This window comes from Rhinatrema bivittatum, chromosome 1 (assembly GCF_901001135.1).
Source record: "Rhinatrema bivittatum chromosome 1, aRhiBiv1.1, whole genome shotgun sequence".
NCBI classification, from domain to species: domain Eukaryota; kingdom Metazoa; phylum Chordata; class Amphibia; order Gymnophiona; family Rhinatrematidae; genus Rhinatrema; species Rhinatrema bivittatum.
The window spans coordinates 668710608-668736790 of record NC_042615.1 but is presented as its reverse complement, the minus strand read 5'-3'; positions in this window follow the sequence as shown (position 1 = coordinate 668736790).

Below are 26183 nucleotides of genomic sequence, written 5' to 3'. Positions count from 1 at the left end.
AGAGGGAAAATAATAGTGATCAGCAAACAACTGTCTGGCAGGAACCCTTATCAATGGCTGAGAAGTAATGAAGAAGCACAAAAAGAACATCTCACAGATGCACTACTGTCTGAGGAGTAGAACGTTCAAGATGACACAGGATTCTCCATGAAATGCAATTGAGTTTACAGACTGATGTGTCGAACACATCTTGCTGGTCTGACTTCCAGGACTTCATACAGGCTCAACTGGGTTGGTATTCCTGGCCTGAAAATAAACAGGTGTTCCTTAACATTGCAAGTTGTATTCTTTAGCTCTTTACTAACAATGACCTGGATTCATCATTCCACTATAAATACAGTGGAATGATGAGCCATGACAAAAAAAGGGGAGGGGCAATAGTGAGCAGGTGGCCACATCACGGCGACGGGTTTTTGCCCGCTGCAGTTGCGGCCACGCTGCACACTATATCCCCCATAGCGCCAATGAAATAGCTATAGCTATTTCCAGTGCTACTGCAGATGATAATGTGCGATACATTACGCCTGCAGCATCACAGGCCCCTAATTTCCCTAAACCCTGTTCAAACTCCTCCCTTTCCCTAATTTAAATGTTCAAATCATGATGTGGTAGTTATCGCGTGCATTAGGGCATTATCGCCCTAATGCACATGATAACGGCCAATCGCAATTTGATGAATGACCCTGAATGCTTGCTGTTTTTGGAGTGCTGATGGTAAATGTGCATATTTTTCTTAATGCTTGGCAGTCTTCCTACTGTTGGTTTTCTATCCACTGCTCCTTCCAGCTCTAAACAGGGACAACTTCTGGATGTTTGTAGTGAAAGCAGAGCTGGAAGATGGGATTTGTGGGGCATGTGGCATTTAGCAGATAATATTCTTAATTTGCATCATGGAAGAGGTCATGTAAGCAGCACCTTGAATGAGTTCAAACAAACATTGCCTGACTTCAGACAGACCTTGCCTTAGATCCAAGAAATGTTGTGCAATGGTTTCATTGAGAGTATGCACATTACCTTTCATATATATAATTTCTCTTATCACAGAATTTAGTCCATGGTGATCTATGATGGCAAACTTAACTCTAGGCAGGCCCGGTTTGTGCTGCCATACTTCAAGGCGATGGAACATTGGACTCAATTTCTTGTGTTGGTGGCACTTTCTTGTTTTTAAGGGACACATCCTCTCCTCTTGTGAGTATAGTAGCAGCTACTGTCTGTATTCCCTGCAAAATGCTTCTGGAAGATGATTGGGATAGCTCCAGCAGCAATGGTGACATTCTCAGTACACACCTCCACCTCCACTGGCATTTCATAGATGTAGTAGAGCTCATAATCTCACTCCTTCTCCTGCTCTTCCTCTAGTACATCTGATATCTCCTCTGTATTCGATTGTCAAGCTGTCAGTACCTGCTGGGACTGGGCTGAGGGTATAGAATGAGCAGATGGGGGTTATGATCTGTGAAATAAATAAAAGGTACGTAGCCTAGAAAAAGATTTTTTCCCTTCAGCACTTCATAAAATGGCCTCCACCTTTCCCCCATCTCCCATAGCTATTTTGGAAACAGTATGATACGTACTCATTATCTTCTAGAACAGCGGTTCTCAACCGGTGTGTCGTGACACACCAGTATGTCGCCAAGCACCGGCAGGTGTGTCACGCACTTCCTGTTCTCCCGCTCTCCCCTCCCTCTCCTCACCCCAGCGAGACGCACACACTTCTTCAAAGAACACTGCTGCTGTTCCTGCCCATGCTACCAGCACTTTCAAGCCCAGAGTGGAAAAGCAGCAGTGTTTGTGGAAGCCAGCAACAGCAACATGGCCTTTTCTTCTTCCCGCTCCTGCAGCCTGGAAGAGGAAGTGATGTTTACCAGGCATGGGGAAGAAGAAAGGGCCATGCTGCTGCCGCTGCTGCTGTCAAATTCATGTCCCAAGGTTCCCAAGATTCGCCCCCAGCCCCGCAGTGGTAAGAAGGCAGCAATCAGGTGTTTGCCTGTGCTGCGATCATCATGGCGCAGAACAGTCAGCTGAAAATGTGGCCGTGGCAATTTCCTGCCGCGCAGCTGTTTGGGAAATCCATCGATTAACTGCCTCAGGTCTGCCCCTGCTCCAGACCTATGGGTCCCGCTGATATCATCACTGATGTCAGCAGGATTGTGGCCTAAATCATAAGGCCCCCAATGCCTTCTGTAGCTCCCCTCTCTCCTCGTGGTAGCACCAGGCTCAGAGACTCATGACTGTGGCCAAGTTCATTGTGGGAGGGCTGGCAGCTACAGTGACTTGACATGCAGCTATCCACTCCAGCCCTTCCCCTCGGGAACACTTCCTGCCTCTCCTCAGGCTGCAAGCAACTGGCTTCTGCAGATCAAAATGCAGCCTCTTCATACCATGGGGAGCCTGTCATTGGCTTCCCGGGGCTCTGCACATCCACAGCCTACAGCCGCTATTCTCAGCCCCTCCTCCCTGTAACCCATGTACCATGGGAACTTCCCCTGGCTCCTGCAGCTAGAATCATGGCCTTTCTGCTCTTGGCCACTCACCCCTGCAACCAATAATGGCTCACAGAGAGAGACGGTCACTGACTCCTGAAGCCCTTGCACATCATGGCTACTCGACGGATTTCACAAATAGCCGCATAGCAGGAAATCCCCGCGGCCACATTCTCAGCTGACTGCTCTGTGCTGCGATGATCACAACTCAGGCAAACAGCTTCTTACCGCTGAGGGGCTGAGGGAGTCACTCCTGCAGTTCCCAGCCTGTCACGACTGCTTTAATAGCAGAATACCGGCTGCCTTGTGCTATAGCTGCCATGTGGGGTGGGAGTGAGTGAGTGAGACAGAGAGAGAGTGAGCCAGCATGTGTGTAAATATGTAAAAGAATGTGTGTGATTGTGTGTAAGAGAGAGAAAAAATGTGTGAAAGCAAGAGACTGGTCAGGGAGGTGACTGGTGTATGTGAGAGAAAGAGGTCAGTCAGGGGTGTGACTGGTATGTGTGTGAGAGAAAGAGAGATTGGTCAGGGAGGTGACTGGTGTGTGTGTGTGAGAGAAAGAGAGGTCAGGGAAGTGACTTTGTGTGTGTGTGACAAAAAGATGACTGGTGTGTGAGTGACTTTGTGTGTGTGTGTGTGTGTGTGTGTGTGTGTGTGTTTGAGACAGACTAGTCATGGACCCTAAGGAAGAGGAGCATCAGAACAGAGCTTCAGCAGCCATTGCTGCTTCTGGTGTATGCTAAGGCCTACAATGGAAAGGAGTAGGAGAGTTGTCGGAGAGGGTAAGTAAAGGTGGCTTTTTAAGTTTATCTTTCTTGATTGACTGCCATTTTAATTATTGGGTATTATGTAATGTGTCTGCTGTTTGAAATATTTTATTGGAGTTTAGGGAATTTTTAATAATTTTGTAAGTTTTTAATGATCGGATGTGGTGGATTCCGGAGCAGGAGGTAATTTAATTCTCAAGGATCTAGTCCAGTTCCTAGGTATAAAGACCTGTCCGCTTGAGACCTCCTTGTCTTTAGCATCTATTTATGGAGAACCATTACCCAGTTGAATCTTCCTTACCAAAGAACCAGTCCAGCTGCACACTGGCGCCCTGCATATAGAAGAACTTGAACTGTTAGTATTGGAGAAATCCATCCATCCGATAGTCCTCGGACTCCCCTGGCTTCAAAGGCACTCTCCCCAATTTAACTGGGGTTCGTTGCAACTGGTGGAGTGGGGTCCTGCCTGCCACCAGACCTGTCTTCAGAAAGTGGTACCACCATCCGTGGTTCCTCTGGCTGCCACATCTTCAGGTTTACCAGCTCCTTACGCAGATTTCGAAGATGTGTTTTCCAAGCAGAAAGCAGACCTTCTTCCATATCTTTGAAGGTTTGATTGTCCCATTGACCTTCTTCCTGGGACCACACCTCCCCAAGGACGCACTTATCCTCTGTCTCTGCCAGAGCCAAAGGCTATGACAGAGTACATCCAAGAAAACCTTGTAAAGGGATTCATCCACTACTCAACTTCTCCTGCTGGGGCAGAATTCTTTTTTGTGACCAAGAAAGATGGGTTACTCAGGCCATGTATTGACTACCGCTGCTTAAACTCCATCACCCGCAAAGACAAGTATCATCTACCACTGATCTCAGAATTATTCGATCGCTTGCAAGGAGCATCTATATTCACGAAATTGGATTTACAAGGAGCGGATACTTTGGTACAGATCCGTCCTGACGACATTTGGAAGACTGCCTTTAACACCCAGGACGGGCATTATGAATACCTGGTGATGCTTATCTCCAGACCCAGACCTTGGCTTTGTCCGACAACGCATTGCCTATCTCCAGACCCAGACCTCTGCTTAGTCCGACTATGCACTGCCTATCTCCAGACCCAGACCTCTGCTTCATCTGATTACGCATTGCCTATCTCCAGACCCAGATGTCCACTTTGCCTGACTATGCCTTTGACCTTCTCCATGATCAGACCTCTGCCTTGCTTGACTACGCTCTTGACTATCTCCGTGATCAGACCTCAGCCTTGCTTGCCACTGCCTTCGGATTGCCACCAGCCATAACTCAAGCTTGACCTTGGATGCCTCTCCAGCTTACTCCCTGGATGTGGTTTCTTCAGGCTATGGCCTGCTTTTGCTCGAGTGCCCCCTGTCTGCTTTTGTTCCATTGGTGCCCGAGTTTCCAGGACATTATCCAGTGGAGTAAGACTGTACCATCTCTCACCTGCTGTCTCTGGGCTGAACCAACTCCTACTGCAACTACATACAGAGGCCCACCTAAGTCCTGCCAGCCTTGGTACTCAAAGGCTCAACCCACGGGGAACGAGGGCTGGTATACGTGAAGCTTTAATGGCCTCTGTCTATCAGCCCACTCTGCCTGCCGATGGTGGGGACCCGTAGGTCCTTACTTATGGGTTGCATCAACCACACCTCGGCCCAAGGGTCCACCTCCGATGCAACATCTCTCTCCAGTTGAACAATGGTGCAATGAACCACCCATCATTTACTTAGTAGGTGCACAGAAACAAGATCTTACCATTGAGAAGTTCTATTTGCACACACAGAATCCCATTGATTACCTGCTAATTGTGGAGGAATGTCAGAGAAATGAAGAGCTGAGACTTCTCTTGGCTTTATTCAGAAGTTTCAAATCCAGAAAGATCTACAAGTAAGAATGGAATCACACAATGGGTAGTGCCACAGTCTTACAGAGAAATCATGCTGCAAATGTGCATGATGAACCCTGTGCAGGACATAGAGCTGACAAAATCACTTATGAGACCTTGAAACAGGTGGCCTACTGGCCACACATGTATCAGAATATAAAAATGTGCACACGTGGTTACTTAATCTATTGTGGATTCCAACCTCTCTCTCTCCATCATACACAGCACATTTCCACAGTAAAGGAATAAGTATGCCTTGGCCTGATATTCAAATAGATTGAATTGGCTCTGTAGTCCATTCCTCTTGAGGTAACAAATACATGTTTACAGTTACTTGTTTGTTTACCAAGTGGATAAAATGTATCCCAGAACCAAACTGTACAGCAAAGAAAATAGCCACCTTGCTGTTAAACTATTTTTTCAGTTATTGTGGTCTCCACATGAGAGTAGACTCCAATCAAGGATCACACTTTACTGGACAAGTAATCAAACATATGTGGAAAATACTTGGAATGAGGAACAAATTCTACATTGCTTAACATCCACAATCTTCAAGAAAGTTGAAAGAGCTAATAAAACTATTATTAGCATTATTATTAGCAAAGATTGGGACATTTAATTGCCCTTGTTACTGATGGCTATCAGAGCCATGCCCTACCACTCTACAGGAGGGTCACCATTTAAAATGATAACAGGGAGATAAATTACTTTATCTATGCATCTTTACAGGGCAGAAGACGCCAAGCTAGTGAGAGCAACAATTGCACATGAATATGTTGCACACTTAAGGCAGCATGAACAAAGTACCTTTGCCTTTGTTCAAAAGAACCTGGAACATTCTGTCAAAGGTAGAAGAGAATACAATGATCTGAGAACTACCTATAAAGAGTAAAAAATTGGTGATAAATTGTTTTATTATAATTTTGGTACCAAAACACAAAGGAGAGTAAATTTTTACCTAGCTGAAAGTTCCATTTCCAGTTGTGGACAATGCTTCACCTGTTGCATATCATATCCAAATTAAGAAGGACACTGAAGGTGAAGATATCTTTAAAAGGGTCCATATTAATCAGTTTCAAACTTGGCATTCTAGCAAGTTCCTTAGCCAAGAATCTATCCTGCAAATCATGAATACTAATCAAGGCACAACCTAATTTGTTTTTCTTCTACAGATGGAAAATCTAACCATGAAGATCCTTTTCCTGGTGCTGCTACTGATGAAAGCAGAGGTTGCCAAACTGATTGAATTTAGTTCTTCTTCAAAAATTGTACTGTAGAACACCCCTGCATTCCTAATTACCCAATCCAGATAGTTATACAGCTCTTAACACTAAATTTTCAAAAGGGTAACTCTGATAAAATGAGGAAAATAGTTAGAAAAAAACTGAAAGGTGCAGCTGCAAAAGTTAAAAGTGTACAACAGGCATCGATATTGTTTAGCTATCATTTTAGAAGCACAGTCCAGATGTATTCCATGCATTAAGAAAGGTGGATGGAAGGCCAAATGATTACCGACATAGTTAAAAGGCGAGATCAAAGAAGCTATTTTAGTGAATAAAATATCCTTCAAAAATTGGAAGAAGGATCCATCTGAAGAAAATAGGAAAAAGCACATGCTTTGATAAGACAGGCTAAGACAGAATTTGAAATAAGTTGGCCAAAGAGGCAAAAACTCAAAATAAAAACTTTTAAAAATATATCTGAAGCAGGAAACCTCAGAGGGAGTTAGTTGGACCAATGTTCCAAGGATTAAAGGGGGTTTTAGGAAAGATAAGGCCATAGTGGAAAGGCTAGATGAATTGTTTTCTTCTGGGTTTACTAATGAGGATGTTGGGGAGATACCGGTTCTGGAGACAGCTTTTAAAGGTGATGATTCGGATGAACTGAACCAAATCACAATGAACCTGGAAGATGTAGTAGGTCAGATTGATAAGCTAAAGAGTAGCAAATCACCTGGACAGGATGGCATAAACCCCAGGGTTCTAAAAGAATTAAAAAATGAAATTTCAGATCTATTAGTAAAAATGTGTAACCTAGCATTAACATCATCCATTGTACCTGAAGACTGGAGGGTGGCCAATATAACCCCAATATTTTAAAAGGGCTCCAGGGGAGATCCGGAAAATTATAGGCCAGTGAACCTGACTTCAGTGCCAGGAAAAATAGTGGAAACGATTCTAAAGATCAAAATCACAGAAATATAGAAAGACATGGTTTAATGGAATACAGCCAGCCTGGATTTACCCAAGGGAAGTCTTGACTCACAAATCTGCTACATTTTTTTGAAGGGGTTAATAAACGTGGATAAAGGTGAACCGGTAGATGTAGTGTATTTGGATTTTCAGAAGGCCTTTGTAAAGTCCCTCATGAGAGGCTTCTAAGAAAACTAAAACATCATAAGGTAGGAGGCAATGTCCTTTTGTGGATTGCAAACTGGTTAAAAGACAGGAAACAGAGAGTAGGATTAAATGGTCAGTTTTCTCAGTGGAAAAGGATAAACAGAGGAGTGCTTCAGGGATCTGTACTTGGACTGGTGCTTTTTAATATATTTATAAATGATCTGAAAAGGGATCAAATTTGTAGATGACACAAAATTATTCAGAGTAGTTAAGTAACATGTAGATTGTGATAAATTGCAGGAGGAGGACCTTGCAAGACTAGAAGATTAGGCATCCAGATGGCAGATTAAATTTAATGTGGACAAGTGCAAAGTGATGCATATAGGGAAAAATAGCCCATGCTGTAGAGTCATGATGATAGGTTTCATATTAGAAGCTACCACCCAGGACAAAGATCGTCAGCTCAGTGTGCTGTGGTGGTCAAAAAGTTAACAGAATGCTAGGAATTGTTAGGAAGGGAATGGTAAATTAAATAGAAAATGTCATAATGCATCTGTATTGCTCCATGGTGAGACTGCACCTTGAGTACTCAGTAAAATTCTGGTCGCTACATCTCAAAAAAGATATAGTTGCACTGGAGAAGGTACAGAGAAGGGCAACCAAAATGATAAAAGGGATAGAATTGCTCCCCTATGAGGAAAGGATAAAGAGGTTAGGGCTGTTCAGCTTGGAAAAGAGAAGGCTGAGGGGAGAGGTCTATAAAACCATGAGAGGTTTTATAGAGGTCTCTAAAACCATGAGAGGACTAGAATGAGTAAATGTGAATTGGTTATATACTCTTTTGGATAATAGAAGGACTAGGGGGCACTCCATGAAGTTAGAAAGTAGATGTTGGAAACAGGATGCTGGACTTTATGGACACTTGGTCTGACCCATCATTGCAATTTGTTATGTTCTTATGTTCTTAGGTACTTGTATCCTGGATTGGCTACTGTTGGAAACAGGATGCTGGGCTTGATGGACCCTTCGTCTGATCCAGTATGGCAACTTCTTATGTTCTTATCTGGAACCAGATCCTGTCCTCTCCAAAACAGAATTCTAGGATATATTTCAGGGACATGCTATCAACTTTAATAAAGAGTTAGATTATTTGTTGGACTTTAGTCTTTCACACTAATATGGATCAAGCTGCCATGCAGACTGTCATTATGATTCTCGTGATGCAGACATTTTACAGACTGATTATGATCTAGATTTACTAAGCCACATGATGACTATAACACACAATAAATAGTGTTTACCAAGTGCTGAACGCTATTTATCACATGATATCATGTGATATTTTCAAATATTTCCTTCCCCTATGAAAATCAGCTGTTTTCCATGCATTTGCATGTATTAAATGTCCTAGTGCATGTAAGGCAGCCAATGCATAGACAATTCAATGCAAATAGAAAACTCAGTTGACTTAGTACAATGTCAGCCCTATGATTTTAGCATATTTCAGGGAGGTGTAGTTATTTTTTTCCTGGGGCAACGGGATGCTAATGCACATCCCAATGTCCCTGGGGGGCCTGATAAAGGTACAGGCCTCAAAATAACTATACCTGACAAAGCTCCTAAATGTCTCTCGTTGGTCTCTGTAGACAATGCCCATCATGGAGGCTATTAGTTGAGGTGGCTGTCCCAACCAACAACAGCTCCCAAGGTAACATGCCCCCCCCCCCCCGCCCCACAGTTATCCCCATAACCTCCCTTCCCTGGACCCCCATTATAAAAAATAATTCCCTGGTAGACTAGGGTAGCACTCATCCTCTCCCCCTCAAAATAACTCCATGGTGGTCTAGGACACCCAAGACTCCTCCCCCCCCCCCTTGCACAGACTCCTCCCATACCTTACAAAAAGCATTGGTGGTCCAGGATAGGCCCAGAGTGCCCCCTAGTCTGAAGGCTCTGTGGATACTATTTTCCAAAGTGGCACCAACCAGCCTTTGCCCCTACCATGTGATAATGGACTTTTTCCAACTCCTTCCTAACATTTGTTTTACAATTCCATTTTAATAAAATTTGATAAAATAAAAAGGGGGATATGGCCCAGATTCCATGATTTTTCTTAAGAGATAAATAAAATAACAATTATAATTTTTCTCCTATAAAACTAGGTAGATTTACACCTGCGATGAGCAGGAATAAATTTATTTAGGGTAGGTTTCTTGGGGTGGCAAATAAGTTGTGACTTAGCTGGTTGATTAACTCTTTGGAGGCATGGCCAGAGGCAGAATAGACCTGATAATGGACAATATAGGTGAACTCCTATAATATACGCCAAATATCTTTTTCTCACGCCCATACCAATAAATGTTTGAGTGCTACAAAATGCACTAAATAGCATCCAAACATTTTTTACAAGATATTTAGGAAAAACACCATTCAACTAGAGGTCTAAGTTTCCATTTGAATTTGTAAATATGTTGAATTATAGTCTTTTTTTTAAATGAAGCAACAGAATCTCTAAGAAAAACTGGATGGAAGGTTTGCTATCAATATATCTAAAGAAGGAAAAAGGTTCTAGAAACAAATAGGCCATATTGAAAGGCATTTAGCTGAGGCTAAATGCCTATTGTGAGTTTAAATTCCTAATTTCGAATAACTAGGGCACTTATCCAGCTACATTTTAGCTGGATAATTTTTTATACAATCAAAATTTAGCTGGATATTTTGGGGGTGTTCTGGCATGGAGCAAAGCTATCCAGCTAACATATCCAATTTTCAACTATATCCAGCTAAGGGGGTCAAATTTCAGTTCAAGGAGGGAGGGGGGAAAAGGGAGGGGGGAGGGAGGAAAGAGAGAGAGAGCCTTTGTGGAGGCTCATAGGTATACTTTTTATACCACTGAAGTCGGGGCATTATGAACTCAAGATGAGGTTGTGGTGGTGGGCTAGGTTTTGGGGCAGTTTTACATGCACAGTCAGCGGTACAAACAGCACAGTTACCATAAGTAAAGATTTTCTGTGATTTGGAGTGCCTTTGGCTATGGCTCCATAGAGAGAGAGAAAGAAAGAGAGAAGAAAAAGAGAGAGAGAGAGAGACTGAGACTCAAATATAAGTTAACTATTTACACCACTGTAAAAGGGGTTACTAGTAACTCGGGGTGAGGTTTTGGTGGTGTGCTAGGTTTTGGGGGGCAGTTTTACATGCACAATCAGAGGTAAGAACAGCACAGTTGTCATCAGTAAAGATTTAATGTGATTTGGATTGAAGAAAAGTTCAAAAAGATGAGATTTGTACAATACACAATGTACAATGTACTCTCCACTCTTACCTCTGACGTGCATGTAAAACTGCTCCCCAAAACCTAGCCCACCACCAAAATCTCACCCCGAGTTACTAGTACCCTCTTATAGTGGTATAAATAGTTAACTTATATTTGAGTCTCAGTCTCTCTCTTTCTCTCTCTCTCTCTCTCTCTCTCTCTCCAGCAGCCCAGATCGCCAAATATGATAAAAAAATTGTTCAAGGATTTCTCAGCTTGTGATGTGAAAATAACACATAACACATTACTCCAGTATTGAAATAATTACACTGATTGCCACTAGAGTACAGAATTAAACATAAAGCATTGAGTATGATACATAAGATTATATATGAAGACAAAAACAAATGGCTGAACTCCACCATCAAGCTGCATGTGCCTCAAAGGGATCTCAGATCCTATAATAAAGGATTATTATCAATACCAAACATAAAATCAGCACGCCTGAGTGAGGTTAGAGACAGGGCAATTTCGGTCGCAGGACCGAAACTTTGGAACAGCTTGCCTCCAAAGTTGAGAATGCAGGAGGATTTAAAACTATTTAAGAAAGACCTGAAAACCTGGTGTTTTCAAGAAGCCTATGGAGCCGAGAGTTAACAGGTCACTGACAGCTGGACTCCACACGAAAGTTTTCCTATTTTTCTTATCCATTGAGTTTCTTTCTATTTTATTCTTTTAGTACTATGTTTAAATTAATTAATTATTCTTATTGTTTTATTAATTTTATTGTATTTCATGTTTCTTACTTGTTTTTAGCTATATTGTAAACCGTAAAGATAGAATCATGTGTTCTGACTCACGGTATATAAGAAATGCATAAATAAATAACTCGTGTTGCGGTAAAATACGGATTCAGTACCAGGAAAATTACCATGACCATACCCCTTTTTATCTATTTTCGTGAAATTTATAGCAAAATGATAAATCTAGGCCTTAGAGTATCATTCATCATTTTGCTATAGGGCCCTAATGTGCATGTTATTATGCAAATGATGTATTACTTATGCATGTGGGAGGAGTTAGGGTGGAGTTTATGGTAATGTTCGGGTCCTAACTACAAATGCGATATGATAATGCATGCGATAATAGGTTTTATCACTGGAAATAGATATGACTGAAAATGTTTTTACTGCAGAGAGAGAGAGAGAGAAAGCCTGAGCCTCAATAAAGACCAATAGGTCACTTTACTAATTATACCACTGTAATAGGGTAACGATTTGGGGTTGGGGTAGGCTTAGGGGGGCACTTTTACATGCACAGTCAGAGCTACGACCTGTAAAGAATACATCAGTGAACATTTTGCGTCATTTATTGTGCTGAAAGGAAAAAGAGAAGTAGATTTGTACAATCTACTGTCGGCCTAGCTTGATTGAAGCTTTGAAGAGAGTGCATCAAGCTAGGCCAAGAGTACATTGTACAAATCTACTTCTCTTTTTCCTTTCAGCCCTCCAAATGACATAAAATGTTCACTGATATATTCTTTGCATGTCGTACATCTGACTGTGTATGTAAAAGAGCCCCCTAAGCCTACCCCAACCCCCCAAACCCCCACCCCGAAATAAACGTTTCCCCTATTACAGTGGTATAAATAGTAAAGTAAACTATTAGTATCGCTCTCGCTCGCTCTCTCTCTCTCTCTCTCTCTCATTCGTCCAAACGGAGCTGGAACATTTGCCTAGCCATGCCCCCCCCCTTTCTTTATCATGGGTGCTATGCTTGCTATAATTATAGCAAAATGATGAATCTAGGCCTAAGTTAGCTGGATAACTTTATGCCTTCCTCGGGACAGTACTAAAATTAACCAGTCACATGTGAATAATTAGATTTAACTGGCTGTATTTAAAAGAATATTATTGTTGAAGTGTCATAGTTGAAAAGAAAGTTGCGGGCCTGTGGTCCAATTCCCATTCACCTATCCAATATGTTAAACATGGGTCTGCTGGACTGTGTACCCCATCCCCTCAAAACCCTCCAAGTACACTTGAAAAATTAAGTGATAGGGTCCACTCGGTGGTCTCCCTCTTCTCCCTGCCCAGTTCATCAACATCTTACAGCAAGGCTAACTCTTCTCTCTCTCTCTTTCTCTCTTCTCTCTCTCTCCAACCTACCAATCCCAGTCCTAAACCCTCTAAGTACTTTTCAAAACTGCTTTCTGTGTCCTGGTTCATGGTTACGCTCCTACTGCACAAAACCACCGAAAGCCTCCAGGATCACAGTAAGAGCGCTCTGTGAATTACAGCAGTTGTAGCACTCTGTGGTAATACCTATGTGAAGCGCTATGATAGCACACTTTGCAATAAATATGCTATTTCCATAAAACATGCCCCTCTTCCTATTGCATAGTTTGATGAATCTAGGCCTTATCTGGCTAACTTTAGCTGGATAAGTTAATCATTCTAGGCCAGGAATGGCAAACTCCAGTCCTTGAGTTCCACAAATGGGCCAGGTTTTCAGGATAGCCACAATGAATATGCATGAGATAGATTTGCATACAATGGAGGCCGTACATGAAAATGTTTCTCATGCATATTCATTTGGATATCCTGAAAACCTGGTCTGTTTGTGGCACTCGAGGACTGGAGTTTGCCATCCCTGTTCTAGACTTTATTGAATAATGGCTTTGTACTCAAATGTATAGTAGATGGAATTGTAGATCAAAATGTGTTCAATAAAATAATAGGGTTCTTTCTTTTCGGGTTCTGTTTCCTAAAAAATAATTCCTATAAAATACCTCATATATTAGAAAATTGTGCAATTTTTCTGGCCCAGTATTTGAGCCAAAGTGTAATCTATCACAACAAGTTGAGTGACACTTGTAGATGTGCCATGAAACAAGAATAAACATCTCCCTGCCCTCATCATTATCCCATTTAAATCAGAACTACCCAAGCATATTCTTGTATAAACTAAAGGGAGCATTTATTAAGAGTCTGTTTAGTTTATTAGGCTTTCTAAATATTTTGTCATTAAGATGAGCTTACATAAATGTATTTAGTAGTTTATTATGTTTCTTACTATTTCAAAATGTTATGTAACCTATCCTTATATAATGAGACAAACTTAATTATATAAATGAGCTCTTAGAGAACTTTTATGAAATTGGCCAGCTGCCACAAAAAAGAAGGCTTATTTGTCCCTGTTCAGTATGTTTCATGTGTAATTATTGGCACTAACCATTGTTTTTTATGGATACTTTACTAATCTGAGTCAAAGAGAGAACTTTAGGGCTCTCTGCCATGTACAAGGTCAACTACTCTATGATATGGAAAAAAAAATGAATGCAAGGTACAAAAGAAAAGAATAATATTACTGATCTGGTACTGATCTCATTAACATTGTTTATCTACACGAAGAGGCCAAAGAAAAATAACTCTGATATACTGGGCTATTTTAACCTGGCATAAATTCTGTTTTACTTCTTGAATTTATTGGATGTGAAATCAACCGCTCATATATTTCTTTGCTGTTATGCAATGTCTAAAATGGTGAATAGAAACTATTCCAGAGTTATTTACTTAGTCTTACTGAAGGGTTCTGCATGTAAATAAAAAGTTATCTGAGCTTAAAGCAGGTACTAGCGACCTGGCCTAAAACGGCTATCCCCACTGTTGGATTTTAAATGCATCAGTGTGCTTGCCATGTTCCCTGGCAAATGTACTGTGAAGCTCAGAGCTCCAAACCAATCTTACACTGCATTTGTTATATTCCCCACACAGCTGTCGATGTTTCCAGTGTAATGTAAAGTGTGGGAACATAAGCAGGACCAATGGAAGGATAGCTGCGAGTTATGAGACTTCTGGGGCATTCTCAGTCAACCACTGTTCCTCTTCATGAGATCTGAAACATATTAGATAAAAAGTCTTAATGTGACTGGTAGGAATATGGTGTTCTGCTTAATACTCAGTGGTTTACCACTAAGAATTATTTTAAATATGCCATTCATGTACTATACAGAAAGAATTTCAGACACGCTTTCCTCTCTCCTGCTGTCCTAAGTAAAATGTGGAAAAAGAAGATGAGTGGAAGATGCTCATATCTCTATTTTAAATCATGTATTTTAGGTGGCAGGAAAAGAGAGAGCTTTAAAACTCCACAATTAATTTATATGCGTTCCACAATCTTTTTTTTTTTTAATTGTTTCTTCTTTGTGCTCGGAACAATAGCTCAGGTGCTCTATTGCATTATTTATCTTTAACAAAAAACAAACGAGCACCACACCCAACACAACAAATCAAAATAAATAAAAAGCCGAGGAAAAAATGTAAAAGACGTCTAGTGTGTCAAGAGGCTTCACTAAAGCAAGGAAGAAAAGAATCTCAAATTAAACCAGAAATGATGCATTTAATCGTACATTGCGTGACAAGGAAAAGACAGCATGGAAAGCCTTCCAGATAGTGGTAACAAATTTTCTCAGAAACAACAAGGCAGATAACTACAAGGAATTGATGGAAAACCTCCTCAAAGCATACAAAAGCCTTGGCTGCAACATGTCACTAAAGAAACATTTTTTGTACTCTCATCTTTTTCCACCAAACTGTGGAGCAGTGAACAATGAGCATGGTGAGCAATTTTACCAGGAAATTGCAGCAATGGAAAAATGGTATCAGAGCAAATGGAGCCCATGAATGCTTGCAGACTATTGCTAGAGAGTGACAAGAGACGTTCCATTTAATGAATACAAGAGACAAGCAAAGAACAGACAAGTAGCCACTGAATAAAGAATAAATAAGAATATATATACATAATAGATTTTGGCCTTTTGTTTCATAATAAATGTTATTTCTATATTTCTTTTGCTGATTTAATTTTTTAAGTGTTACATAAACAGGACAGATGAAATATTATGCAACCATGAATACACAAAAAGACATATGTTTACAATTTATGATTAAAACTCTACTATCTACACACTATCTACACCATAGACATAGATGTAAAATGTAAAAAATGTAAATATCATGGAAAGAGATGATTTAATTGTCATATTTGAATTCAGCACATCAACATCAATAATAAATGGCACATTTATCACTGAAGCAGACAGCTTCTAAAAATTTGTATATCAGTGTTATCTGACTTATTTAAATCAGATAGCAAGTGTCTCAAGTTCCTATAAGAGGACAGAATGTCTATACCTTTTAGAGGTAGATAATAAGAGTTGTATTGTAGCAGGACAAAATATAAAATGGTTTTATAAATGGTAGATATTATTTTATCATGTTAGCATGTAGTTTAACAGAGCAAATCCCTCTTGTTACAAAGCTTATGAACACGCTTACATCTAACTCAAAGTGAACTTGCACATCTCACTATTGCCATTTAACTATTCCATTTACAGTAGGAGTTTAGCCAGTTTATCTTATGCTGATCAGGAGTGTATAAAGACATCAGGGAGAATGTCTTAGGCTCTTTCACCCTCCATGGCAGTCAGGTTGTCCTTCTGGAGAGTCAGGGTCCTGTCATAGTATGGAAGGCAGCCAGCTAGACTTCCAGTACTGGGGTATTTTGTCCCCAGAACTAAAATGTTAAAAAAAAGACAATTAATTCAGGCAGTATCTGCTCTAAAGTTCTTTTTCTTCTACCAGGAGAACCAGGTGTAGCACCTCCAGAGTGCTACACCTGGTTCTCCAACCATGTTTGTTTGTTGATTATACTGGGGTGGATTGTATACAATAGTCCTTAGTCTGAAGGAATAAATACAGGCAGAATAGAAAACATATAGAGAGAAACCATTTACATATTCTGAGTGTAATAACAGTTTCATTCAGCCAGCCCATATCACTTGAAAATCAAAATTCCACTCAGCAGCTAGATCAAGTTCAAGCAGGGAATGTAATATAAATTTATCTCCAGAAAGTGATATTCATCATAGTTCATTTTCTTGTACTGAATCTGACAATTTGCAAGTGTGCTTCAGGAGAATGACTGGCATCTCCCATGCCACTCTGGCTTGCTGCTATAATCCTCTTGCTATACCATGCCACTCAGCTTTTGTACCAGACTTTACACCCTGGGGTTCTTTCTGCCACTGTGCCTTACTGCCAATACCCCTGACCTTATACCTTGAGTTGTCCCTGGCAGTCTGGCAAGCTGCTTTGCACCTCTCATGTTGCTTTAGTGTCTTGATGCAATTCTTTGTACTGCTTGATTCCTGCCACAGTGCCTTGGGGCTTATCCTGCCACCTTTTCTGCTTTCTTTCTCCTTCATGGTGCCTTAGGATACTGATGCCACTTTTAGTGTCATGTTGCCTCTTGTATTGCCATCAATGATTCATACCACTGTTGCTAGTGTCCTCTTTTAGAGGCTTGGGGTGTCCTTCCCACACTATCTTTCTTCTTCGATCCTCTGACAATTTCTTGGACAACTCCTGCCAATGCTGGTATCTTTTTGCTCATTTACAGAAGCTTAGTCTATTCATGCCACACTTTTGGTGCCACAGTCTAGGTTCCTTGAAGTTCTTTCCCCCTTCTGATGATTTCTTCCCACAAGTTTCATGAGAATTGATAAGAAAATACCAATTTTGGAACCCAAAATAGGCAGCAATGCTTCCCCCATTGACTTTAATGGCAAACAAAAATATGAACAGAACATAAAACCAAATTTGTTTTTTTATTTTAAAACGAATGAAACAAATGGAAAAAATGAAACAAATGTTTTTTTTTCTGCAAAACCCTAATATAAACCATCTTTCTGGATCTTTACACCTTTAATTTAGCATAGGCTCATTGATTGGAAAGGATAATATTAAGTGTGAGAGGGATTAACTCATTTGGCTTTTTCATTTCTTTTATGTTTTGCAAGAGAAATATCAATCATCCTCCCATTGGGGACCAGGCAAAGCATGTTGGCTGGATCATTCTCCCACAGTGTTTATAGGATTATTTTACAGTGTAGTTCTCTTCTATTCATCTCCCTGATTCAGTCCTTGAATGTACTGCAGATGTTAAGCATTATTTATTTATTTATTTATTTAAAATATTTATATTTTGCCTACAACAGAATACCTTGCTAAGCGTATTACAAACTAAAAACAATGAATACATTAAAACAAAATAAAACAAATCTAGTATAGAATACAGTACTACTAAAACATTTTAAAACAGGTTGAAATATTGAAACTTGTAACCTTGCCCAAATAATCAAAAACACTTTACAAGCAGTCAATAATCACTGAATGCAGACTGAAACAAATGAGCCTTCGATTGCTTCCAAAATACCTTTATATCATCCAGTGAGTGTAACTGTACTGGTAATTTGTTCTATAGAAATGTTCCTAGTACAAAAAAGGTACGGGAACGAGTTTCTTGCAGATGGGAGACTTGTAATGAAGGAACTTTTAATAGAAATTTACCTTGCAACCGTAAAGCAAAGGGAAGGAATGTAAAACTTTAGCAAACTAGCTCAATAAGTGGAACCATTGTGTTTCAAAATTTTTAAAGACCAGAACTAAAACTTTCAATTAAACACACTGCTTCCCTGGAAGCCAGTGTAGAGCTTGTAACAAAGATGAGACACAATCCCAATGACATCCTCCTATTACAAGTTATGTGGCTGAATTTTGTAGGACTTGAAAAGCCCTTAAGGAGCAGGAGGGTAACCCAATGTAAAAGGAATTACAGTAATCAATAACTGCTAAATCAAAAACCTGAACAACCATTCGGAAATCTTTCTAGTCCAGTTTAAATTTCATGTGGCATAACACTTACATGAATATTAAAAAGTGGCACAGATAATACTGAGTCCTGGGATACGCCTGATGAAACTTCAAACCAAATAGATGAAACAGCTGTGACACAAACCTCTAGATTCAAGACAGAACTTGAACCACTGATATACTATCCCCCCAGTTCCTAAGGATTTCAATCAGTCTAGAAATACTGAATGACACAATGTATAAAATGCAAAGGATATGTCTAAAAAAAACTGCAATAACTGCCCCTCCTCCCCAGCCTTGATCAAATGTGTGTAATAGTTGATTAAAGAAAGTAGAAGGGTCTCTGTGCTGTGATTCTCATGAACCCCATACTGGTGAGGATGCAAGATATTTTTCTTTAATAAAATTCTAATATTGGGAATATACCACTCTTTCAGGGATGGAACTTTCAAAATGGTGCAAGGGCACTCTTTGGCACATGTGCATTGGTGTGTGCCCAGATATGCGGCCGTTTTATAATTTACGCACGTATTTGCGCTCACGTTATAAAATAGGCTGTCTGTGTGTACGTGTGCCCACACCAGTGCCATTTTCACCAGTTGGTCCACCAGTTCACCCAGTTAACAGCTAGGTCCCCCAGACCCACCTAGTTTAATAGCCTTCATTCCCCCAAGTTACCTCAGACCCTTAAATCACCTCATTTATGGCTAGGTTTTTTTGGGGGTTTTATTAACTTATACCTCCTCCATAAGCAGAAGTAAACTTACACGCCACTGGACCTGGGCACATGCGAATTTATGCACACATCTCTTATGACCATACCTCAAAAAGCCCATGCCCTGTCCAGATCACACCCTTCCCCTTTTTGAAAAAATGTTAATGAGTGCACAGCAGGAGATACATGTGTATCTGGGCAGCTTTTAAAATTCGGACAGTGCGCGTCAGCCCAACTTATGCATGCATCCCTCAATTGATGCACATGCTGAGCCTTTAAAATTTAGAGTTTACCCACTGTGGGTAAATTTGAATAGATAGCAATACTTCTTCCTCTTCCCTGAATTAACTAACACATTGAGATCAAAATACTTGCTATATAACTGTACTGTTGTTGTTGAAAAAGATGAATATTATTTTGTTAATATCTTTTCTTTTTCTGTACTTTGGTTTATACCGTGTGCACAATAGCAGAGCAAGGTGTTTATGATGATATCGGTATTCTGCCTTTTGAATGTCCATTACAAGTTACTAAATTGGAAGGTTCTATAATGCAAAACCACATAGTGGTGGATGCAAGATAGGTGTCACGAGAGCTCTCCCACCCTCTAATTCCTGTATGTAGGTGGGTAGGTAATGAACGTGAAGTTGTGCATCGGGAAGAAATCAGTCTGCCTCTAGTATGCAGAATATGCTGGCCTATATGGCAATCAAATATTATGCAATTTTACAAGGGGTACTTTGTGCCTCTTTACTTTTACCTTCTTATCTCTTTTCACTCGAGCTGGGGTTTTGTTAGTGGTTTGTTTGTTTGGGTTACATTTTTAAAAGGATAGATGAGTTTGTGCAAGTATTACACCTTTATCTCTATTTCCTGCCATGGGGCATCAGTTTACCCATGTAATTATTTTTTCCTCTATGTGGTTCATGCAAACTTAAAGCCTGAGTCTGTTAATCTTTTTATAAGGATGTATGGGTGAGATGAAATTGAAAGTGGTCTCATTAAATGTAAGGGGCATCACATTGCCAGTTTTGTGAAAGAGAGTGTTTCCATTTTGTAGGAAGGAGGAGACTCAAATAGCTCTAATCCAGGAGACACATCTCACAGATAAGGAACATATAAAATTTAAATCAGACTGAGTGGGGCAGATCTTTTTCATTTCATTTAATTGAAAGAGTAGAGGAATGTGTATCCTATTTCACAGATCATTGCCCATTGTTGTTAGAGTCTTTACATGATCCAGAGGATGATGGGTAATGTTGGTATGTGATCTTTTTTCCACTAGTTTTTACTGGTCTATGTATGTGGTCCTAATGTGGGTCAATCTTCCTTTTTTGATCAGTTGGGCAATAATCTCGAAAGAGTGCCTGACCTGCCTCTGTTTCTGGGAGGGGATTGGAATTCCTGTATTGACCCAACTAAGGATAGATATGAGATTTCTCACAGTTATGACACTAACTCTAGTCTGCTCAGGATAATGATTAAATATAATTTATAGGACATTTGGAGAAAACAGTATAGCAGACACCCTCCTCCCCCCCGGGGTCTGGCAACCATATGTCACAGTCCCTGGATTATAACACTCTAGTAAGAAGCCATCCATACATCCATCCCCTTCAGTCCTTCCCACCTGGAGGATCTGGATTGGATGCCTGAACACTATTTAGCCCAGCCATTTTAGAACACATTGAAATCAGTTTGAGGAAGCAGTTGAAGAGTAAGGATGTCTGATTTTTACACTCTGGTGAGGCCTCCCAGCTTCACCAAAATGGAGTGTCTTTTAGAAGAGATACCTCATCGTGCACTCCCCTACAATCTCTAATTAATTTATGGAGAGAGAGATTTTAAAGCCTGATACCCTTTAGGGGCAAAAGGGCTCGCTACAAGGGACTAAAGACCTGTGAGTCTACTCTAAACTCTAGGTGAGCAAGCACCAGTGATGGATCCTGCTGCGAAAGAGAATGAAGGCAGAAGAATTATCCAGTTTAACTTTTGAAGTATTTTTTGGACTTGAACAGCATGGGGAGGATTTTGGATCCCCCCTCCCTACAGAGATTGCACTGCTGAGGTAGCCTGATCCCAATGGCTTTTCCCAATGAGAAGTCCCCCTGAAAGAACAAGTAAGGATGGAATAACAAGAGGGAGACCCCAACTAGATCTCCACACACAAACACCAAGTGACCAGAATGGGCTGGATGTTCAAGAAAGAAGAGGACCAAAGATCAAAGATTTTTGCAGTAAAGTTGGGGACCCCCTCCACTAGGATTTTCAGATAACTTCTGAGAGAGTTTGCATATTAATTATCACCTTGGGCTCTAACCAGCGGTCTGATAAAGGATACCAACCTACAGAGGAAAATACAATTGTACCAACAGTCCGATGTAAATTCATTCTTATGGACAAATTTACTTTAATGTATTCATTTCCAATCAGTAACCTTTTATTTAATACCCAGCCCTAGTCCTGTCTACTTTATTTCAGCCTCTCATGTTACGAGCGCGCGCGGGCGCGGTCGTCTCGGGCGGGTGGTGAGCCCTTGGGCCACGGCAGGACCCCAGGAGGAGCCCAAGGCCACACCGTGGGAGGTGAGCTGAGCAGGCATGGTGAGCCAGGCAGGCAGGAACAGAAGCAGGAAGTCCGGCCCTCAGCCGGACCGGCATGCCCATGGTAGCCAACACGGGGGAGTTGACTAATGAACGGTCCTCCGACTGTTCCCGGCCCTTTCGGACCTGCCGCAGGGAACGGCAATGGGCAGCAGGCCGGACAGAGGCGAGGGCAGACAGAGTCCTTAAACTGAAGACATCAGACGGGGCAGAAGCAGGCTGAAGCAAGATGGAGACATCAGAACAAGGGCTGAAGCGAGACACAGGAAAAGTCCAGGCGAGCAGGAACTCCGATGCTGGGATACTCACATCCGAAGCCCCCTCGGCTGGCAGAAGCTCAAGAGCCCGTGGGACGAATCCCTCCTGTTGGCCACTCCAGGGCCCAACAGGACAGAAGGCTCAGGAACCAGGTCAAGGCAGAGACAGGTAGACATCCGGACAAGGGCTGAAGCAGACACTGAAGACAAGGCTGGACGGGAACATTGCACTGTCCATCAGGGCACCCTACTCAGCCCACCCGTGGGACTGAGTCGCGGACCACCCTGTCCCAGACGCGCCCTACACAGCCTAGGAAGGCTGGTCGCGGACCACGCTGAGAAGGAGGGCGCAGGGAAGACCCAGGCGAATAGGAACTCCGATGCTGGGATACTCACATCCGAAGCCCTTTCGGCTGGCAGAAACAGGAGCAGACATCTAGGCAGAGACACTGGACAGGGATCCATCAAAGCATAAGTGATCACGGAAGACCTGGATCAGCAAGTATACAGACGACTGTAGGACCTGATCCGCAGGCCGAAGACAAGCAGGAGTGGGAGTCACGGACCGGAGTCAAGGCAGGCTGAAGACAAGCAGGAGTCGGAGTCACGGACCGGAGTCAAGGCAGGCTGAAGACAAACAGGAGTCGGAGTCACAGACCGGAGTCAAGGCAGGCTGAAGACAAGCAGGAGTCAGAGCCACGGAGAACCTGGATCAGCAGGGTTACAGACTACTGTAGAGCCCGATCCGAAGGCAAAGACACAGTGAACAGAAAGTCCTTAAATACTGGAGGTAGAAGGCAACTCCCTGGGAGGAGCTTGCCAGGACCGCCCACCGCTGGTCCTATAATTAGGGTAGAGAGCTGCGGGCCAGCCCCTAGGGAAGGGCGTCGCCCAACAGGAAGTCCAAACACTGAGGCTGCAAGCCACCGGCATGCCTCAGGAGCAGCTAGGCCTCTCAGGCCCTGGAGCAAGTCCTGGATGATGCGCAGGCGAGGCCCAGGCTTCAGAGCGGCCTCTGGAGGAAGGTAAGAGACCTCCTGCAGCGCAGCAGCAGGGGGGATCGCAACAGTACCCCCCCCCTCAAAGAATCCCCCCCCTCACAGAGGGACCAAAAACAAAAGCCAAGCAAGAAAAGCAAACAACCACAACACACCACAAGCAAGCAAGCAACAACCAACAACCACAACACACCACAAGCAAGCAAGCAACAACCAACAACCACAACACACCACAAGCAAGCAAGCAACAACCAACAACCACAACACACGACGAGAGACCAACCAAACCCAAGGAAACACGGGACCACGCGAACACGAGACCGAGGGAACAAGAGACGACGTGAACACGGGACCGAGGGAACAAGAGACGGAACGAACGGAGACCGCGCGAGCAGCGACCGAGCGAACGGAGACCGCGCGAGCAGCGACCGAGCGAACGGAGACCGCGCGACCGACACACACAAAAACAAAAGAGGGAGCAAGGGAACGGAGAGCGAGGAAGCGGAGAGCAAGGGAGCGGAGAGCGAGAGAGCAGCGAGCAAGGGAGCGGAGAGCAAGGGAGCAGCGAGCAAGGGAACGGAGAGCGAAGGAGCAGCGAGCAAGGGAACGGAGAGCGAAGGAGCAGCGAGCAAGGGAACGGAGAGCGAAGGAGCAGAGAGCAAGGGAACGGAGAGCGAAGGAGCAGAGAGCAAGGGAGCGGAGAGCGAAGGAGCCCAGGAGCGAAAGAGCAGAGAGGGAAAGAGCGGAAAGCGAGAGAGCGAAGGGAGAAAGAGCGAAGGGCGAGAGACAGGAAGCAGGGGAACAACGCGGGAACGAGGAGGACGGGAACCCACAAGCAGGAAACAACAAGCGGAAAAACAGCACAAACGAGCAACACAGGGAAAACAGACAACAAGCGGGAGAACAGCACAAACGAGCAACACAGGGCCAACAGCACAAACGAGCAACACAGGGCCAACAGCACACACGAGCAACACAGGGCCAACAGCACAAACGAGCACCCACGCAGCACACAGCACAAACGAGCACACCCAGGCACACAGCAGAAACAAGCACCCACGGCAGAAGCAAGCAGAAACAGGCAAAAGCAAGCAGGAGCAAGAGCAAGAGCAAGAACAAGAGGGGGGGAGGGCGGGCAGAAACTACAGCAACATCAGGAGGAGCGCAGGCGCCTCCTGCAGGTCGTGGAACTCCATCCTGGGAACAAGGAAACGATGGTTTGGGCGCAGGCGCCTCCTGCAGGTCGTGGGAACCCAAACAGCTGGCGCCTCCAGCAGGTCGTAAGCAAGAGCAGAAGCTGGCGCCTCCAGCAGGTCGAGAAACAAAAGCAGACAGAAGAAAAAATCCTGGAATCAGACAGGTCCATCACGAGCACAGCTCGCCGAGCTCATGGCCTTCGGATTCTGTTACGAGCGCGCGCGGGCGCGGTCGTCTCGGGCGGGTGGTGAGCCCTTGGGCCACGGCAGGACCCCAGGAGGAGCCCAAGGCCACACCGTGGGAGGTGAGCTGAGCAGGCATGGTGAGCCAGGCAGGCAGGAACAGAAGCAGGAAGTCCGGCCCTCAGCCGGACCGGCATGCCCATGGTAGCCAACACGGGGGAGTTGACTAATGAACGGTCCTCCGACTGTTCCCGGCCCTTTCGGACCTGCCGCAGGGAACGGCAATGGGCAGCAGGCCGGACAGAGGCGAGGGCAGACAGAGTCCTTAAACTGAAGACATCAGACGGGGCAGAAGCAGGCTGAAGCAAGACGGAGACATCAGGACAAGGGCTGAAGCGAGACACAGGAAAAGTCCAGGCGAGCAGGAACTCCGATGCTGGGATACTCACATCCGAAGCCCCCTCGGCTGGCAGAAGCTCAAGAGCCCGTGGGACGAATCCCTCCTGTTGGCCACTCCAGGGCCCAACAGGACAGAAGGCTCAGGAACCAGGTCAAGGCAGAGACAGGTAGACATCCGGACAAGGGCTGAAGCAGACACTGAAGACAAGGCTGGACGGGAACATTGCACTGTCCATCAGGGCGCCCTACTCAGCCCACCCGTGGGACTGAGTCGCAGACCACCCTGTCCCAGACGCGCCCTACACAGCCTAGGAAGGCTGGTCGCGGACCACGCTGAGAAGGAGGGCACGGGGAAGACCCAGGCGAATAGGAACTCCGATGCTGGGATACTCACATCCGAAGCCCTTTCGGCTGGCAGAAACAGGAGCAGACATCTAGGCAGAGACACTGGACAGGGATCCATCAAAGCATAAGTGATCACGGAAGACCTGGATCAGCAAGTATACAGACGACTGTAGGACCTGATCCGCAGGCCGAAGACAAGCAGGAGTGGGAGTCACGGACCGGAGTCAAGGCAGGCTGAAGACAAGCAGGAGTCGGAGTCACGGACCGGAGTCAAGGCAGGCTGAAGACAAACAGGAGTCGGAGTCACAGACCAGAGTCAAGGCAGGCTGAAGACAAGCAGGAGTCAGAGCCACAGAGGACCTGGATCGGCAGGGTTACAGACTACTGTAGAGCCCGATCCGAAGGCAAAGACACAGTGAACAGAAAGTCCTTAAATACTGGAGGTAGAAGGCAACTCCCTGGGAGGAGCTTGCCAGGACCGCCCACCGCTGGTCCTATAATTAGGGTAGAGAGCTGCGGGCCAGCCCCTAGGGAAGGGCGTCGCCCAACAGGAAGTCCAAACACTGAGGCTGCAAGCCACCGGCATGCCTCAGGAGCAGCTAGGCCTCTCAGGCCCTGGAGCAAGTCCTGGATGATGCGCAGGCGAGGCCCAGGCTTCAGAGCGGCCTCTGGAGGAAGGTAAGAGACCTCCTGCAGCGCAGCAGCAGGGGGGATCGCAACATCTCACCTCATGAGATGCACCTACAGTCTGCATACACACTGAGAACCTTTTAGATTAACTGGGCCACAAATCAGAATTTACCCACTTGAAAAAATCCCCCCACCAGGGATTGAGAGTCAAGCATGGGATGGAATTGCTAGCTGGAGCAGCCCCTGAAGAGAAGTAAATTATTTTGTGAGCCCTTGGGATTAACAAACCTGCTAAGGGTTACAACACAAGCCCATAAGAAGGGACTTTACATATTATTCTACATGTTTTAAATCATAGTACTATTTATTTATTGTGCTACTCTAATCTTATGAC